Source organism: Aegilops tauschii, chromosome 5 (genome assembly GCF_002575655.3).
Source record: "Aegilops tauschii subsp. strangulata cultivar AL8/78 chromosome 5, Aet v6.0, whole genome shotgun sequence".
In the NCBI taxonomy this organism is placed as follows: domain Eukaryota; kingdom Viridiplantae; phylum Streptophyta; class Magnoliopsida; order Poales; family Poaceae; genus Aegilops; species Aegilops tauschii.
This window is the reverse complement of record NC_053039.3, coordinates 439,892,553-439,897,260: the sequence shown is the minus strand read 5'-3', so window position 1 is coordinate 439,897,260 and position 4,708 is coordinate 439,892,553. Positions and strand designations below refer to the sequence as shown.

General features: G+C 47.7%; 1 long non-coding RNA gene across 1 annotated transcript; it reads left to right on the top strand.

The window, feature by feature from the left end:
* Positions 1 to 2,331, top strand: LOC109780650 (uncharacterized). Its single transcript, XR_005757844.3, has 3 exons — positions 1 to 394; positions 1,216 to 1,988; positions 2,126 to 2,331. It is a non-coding gene; the product is annotated as an uncharacterized lncRNA (long non-coding RNA).
* The last annotated feature ends 2,377 nt before the right edge of the window (positions 2,332 to 4,708 follow it).

Here is a 4,708-nt window from a genome sequence, read left to right as displayed (position 1 = left end):
CTCAACCCGCACTCCACCCCTGTCGAGACACGGGAGTCAACCACGCCCGCAGCCGCACTCCACCCGCTCTGCGTTCCCTCTCTCTGCTCCGCCGCCGCCCTCCCCTCCACCTTTCCTCGGCTGCGAGTCCGGACGCACCGGATCCGGTGTCCGCGAGGCCGGACGCGAGGAGGCAGCGCAGAGGACAGGCCACCAGGTCGTCCTCAGGCAGGAGGACATGCCTGCCGCCGGTTGCCACAGAATCCTGCTCCGACAAGTTCCCCGAGCGCCCGGTCCAGATCCCCGGCGACCGTGATCGTGCCTCTTTCTGCTGGACAAGGCGACAACGAGGGCGCCGGGGAGGAAGAACTTCTCGTCTACCAGGGGATGCTGCCCGATCTGCTGCTGCTGTGAGGTCCATCTTGCCAAAATTTCAGTCTTTTCACCCAAAAATGGTCGGACAGAGCATGCATGTTTGGATGAACTGATGGATGCAAATCGATGTGGGCACTGCTACTGCATACGTGCAATACTTACTGTTGGTAATCTTATCCTAGTCATAGCAAAAGTAAGAGTCTTGTGTAGTATCCTAGTAATACTTGGTCTAGTTGTGTTCGAAAGTAGACCGTGTAGGAAAGCATGTGATCAACGTCGCCGTGTAATTAGATTAGGAGAGTCCGGTTAGGACTTGAGTCATGTGCGTGTCCTAGTAGGATATCTAGGTCAAGTCGGCTAACTTGTTAGCAAGGACGATGCATATATATATGTATAGGCCGTGAGTCTTTTGTAACACCGTGGGAGAAAAAGGAGAAAATGAAGAGAGAAAGAAAGGGCACGATACGAGCCCTTGGCTATCAGTTTTCGCGTGCACGTGTTCATCGTGATTGGATGTGATCGATCCTGTAGGCGAAATTCCAACACTTACAACTACATCATGGAGTAGTGTTCAGTTTGAAACTGACAGCCAACTACTCCAGTTGAATCTTCTTCATGCAGTATAACATGGTGCAGTGCAGTGAATTTATTTTGTTCAGTTTGAAACTGACATCCAGTTGATGATTTAGTTTCATCAAGTCTTGTATTCATACAGAGCACTGTTTCATCAAGTATTCACATACAAAGCACTGTTTTAGCGGTTTCATCAAGTATTCATATAGTTCACAGTTCGATCAGTTTCTTCAAGTCTTGTATTCCTACAAGGCACTGTTTATTTAAATTCTGCGACATCTTGTGCAGGAGTACCTGAGGCTGAGGAGGAAGAATGCGCTGCACTTGACGATCCGGAGACGGATGAGGAAGATGATGCCGCGGAGGATCCGGAGGCCAAACATGAACCTGCACTTGAAGATGCATCCATCAATGGCACGAAGGCGCATAGGCACATGAGGAAAAAGAGCTGGCCTGAGGAGTAGCTAGCCCGAGGCGCGGAGGCCGGAGGAGGAGCTGGCGCGGAAGTTGCTGCTCGAAGTCCCGCCAAGAGTTCACGTGCCTGGGGATCTGGGCGAGATGCAGATGAGCATGGTGCTAGGCGAGCTAGAGATATGGGGAGATGTGAGCTGGGCGAAGGGCTAAATTGTAAATTTACATTGTATTAAGCGTTGCGACACTTTTTCAGGATCGGAGGGAGTATTTTTTTCCCGAGGTGCATTTCAAAACTTTCTTTTTTTGAGAATAGAATGAGAGATTGCTGACCACCCTCGCCGGGTGGTTATTCAAAACTAATTTTAGGTAGTTACATATATAGGGGTTACTTGTAGGCGCCAACATTAGCCAATATGTATATATATAGGATCTAGATCCATTTGTCCTCCGCCACATGGCGCTTGTTGCGTCGATGGCGTTTACTCTATGAGTATATAAGAATTATGAGGTGCCACCATTCTCGATCTCAAAGTAACGAGCAGGAGAGTGCTCACAAAAATTGACATCTATTGTGAGAATGGAGTTGCCACGAAAGTTGCGCCCGCTCATCATCATGGCGATGCTACTGTTGCTCGTGATGGCTGCGGGTAAATTCTATTAATCTGCTTTACCTGAAATTACTTCCACCAAAATAGTCAAATTGTTGTTGTTTGCATTTTTAGATTTTTTGAGTGCATGCCTTATTTCCATTTTGTTATGTTGATGTATGAGTTTTCAAATTCAGAAGGCCATAAACATTGTCCAGAGGACTTGTGTGAAGGACCAAGTGGCAAGTTCAAAGGTGCATGTTCACAGGACGACGAATGCCAAGAAACATGTGGGGAAGAGGGTTTTCATACTGGCTTTTGTAAAGTTGGGCCTTTTAATGGTGCATGTAAATGTTGTAAGCCATGCGTTTTTTAAATTATTTCCCACTGCTTCACGGAAGAATTGCTTCATGTAAGAATTTACCTATTGAATTTAATAAATTGGAGTCTTGTTTCTTCACTACAACACGCTTGCTTCATGTAAGAATTTACCTATTGGATTTAATAAATTGGAGTCTTGTTTCTTCACTACAACACGTCCGACTTGCTACTGCTTTGGCCCGTGGTAGAAGTCATATATCATAGCGATGGTCTTGAGGACCGTTGCCAATCTTCCGTCGTAGATTGGAAGTACGACGTTTTTACGAGACCGACATGGATCCGTGACGAGTTTCGACTGCCTGCCTAGACCTTAGGCCTGCCTGACCCGGTTAGCCGTGAAGAAAAAAAAACGCCACGACTAGCTGCCACCGTGTCGGGACAGTGTTGACACGTGTGTTAGGCCAATCATTGCCCTTTCCGGATTGTCGCGTGACGTCAACTTTATCGTTTAGCGTGACGTCATGCGAAACGTCGCATGATGGGCTGCTTCCACGAGGCATCTCGAGAAGTTGACACATGTACCAATAGTAGCTCGACATGTGTGTTGTCAGCTACTTGACATCTGGACCATCAGCACCACAAATAGGCCAACCATAAGACGAGACGTGGGCCAATCGTAGGATGGCACGTGGACCAATCATAAGATGACACGTGGACGTCGTTGGCTTGATATGTGGCTGCATAAGGTGTGTACACGTGCACTGTCGCTGGCTTGATGTGTGGCCGTGTACGGTGTCGATATGTGCGCCATCGATGCACTAGAAAAAAAACACTCGTGATGATACGTGTTTGTCACAGTAGGTCATGATTTCTGTCATGCATGTACATCCATGATGATTTTATAACAGAATCAAGATAGTCATACCTGTGCTGTCGTAGAAGTATTCCATGACAATACTCAAATTATCATCATGGAAGTGTCCACTTCCATGACGATAAATAGGCGTTATCGAAGTGCTTTCGTCAAGGTTAACACACACGTGGCATCCATCGTAACGGGTCGCCGTTAAGCTATCGGGTCCGGTTTTGGATCTGATCACCCGTTAACAGCCATGACCAATGACAATTTTCCACGTGTAAAATTCTCATTGGCCCAAGGAACCACGTGTCAGCTCCGTGTTGGGACAGATATCAATCGTGCAATTTACAGGAGGCACTTATGATACGTCAACACGTGGCACGACCCAACAGTGGCCCATTCAGGTTAAAAAGGCCGGCTGTTTGACTTGGTCAAAAGTTAACGAGCCGGCCCATGGAAAGCCTGTTAACGACCTGTTCGCATATAGCCCATTTACGGCCCGTTAACTCACGACCCGTTATGGCCTTTTCGAATTGGGCCCAGTAGCGTCATGTGGGCCGTCCAATATAATTTCAGCCCGCTGTCACTTTCGGCCCATGCATGGCCCATGACGTCTTTCGACCCATTAGGCCTTTTGTATCTCTGGGCCCTTTAACGGCCCGTGGTGACTCTAGCCCATAATAAACAGTAAATTGCTTTATACCCATTAATGGCCCATGATTCAGTTGGGCCGTTTCTAGCCCGTGTTATCTTTCGGCCTTCTAAGGCCCATGTATTCTTAGGCTCATTTTCGGCCCTTGATTACTTATGGTCCATTACTGGCCTGTTCCGCTAATGGGCCAAATTCAACCCGTGGTTATAATCGGCCCGTCTATGGCCCGTTAACCCTTGGGCCTTATTCATCCTGTCATGTATTATGGCCCATTAACGACCCGTTATGCCCGTCAATAGAATTCAGCATGTGCTATCTTACGGCCTGTTAACGACCCACTATGGCCTGAGCCCATAAACGGACGGTTCCAAATTTTGGTCCATTTACGGCCCAAATTTTGGTCCGTTTACGGCCCAAATTTTGTCCCGTTTACGGCCCAAATTTTGGTCCATGATCAGTACGACCCATGTGAAAGGATCAAGAAGATGGGTCTAGAGGGAGGGGTGGAATTAGACCCTTAAAAATTAAAAGTGGCAGTTTTTAATTTCTTCAAGTAAGGTTGAGTTTAGCACATGTTAAAGGACATCCAATACATCTCAAGCAAGCATGACAAGAGTATAGGCAGCGGAAAGAGTAACAAATGCAATTTGCAAGAATGTAAAGGGGTGGGATTGGAGTGTGCAAACGCAATGGAGGCGCGGAGAATTTCTGGCGTGGTTCCAATAAGTGGTGCTATCGTACGTCCACGTTGATGGAGACTTCAACCCATGAAGGGTAACGGTTGCGCGAGTCCACGGAGGGCTCCACCCACGAAGGGTCCACGAAGAAGCAACCTTGTCTATCCCACCATGGCCATCGCCCACGAAGGACTTGCCTCACTCGGGTAGATCTTCACGAAGTAGGCGATCTCCTCGCCCTTACAAACTTCTTGGTTCAACTCCACATCAC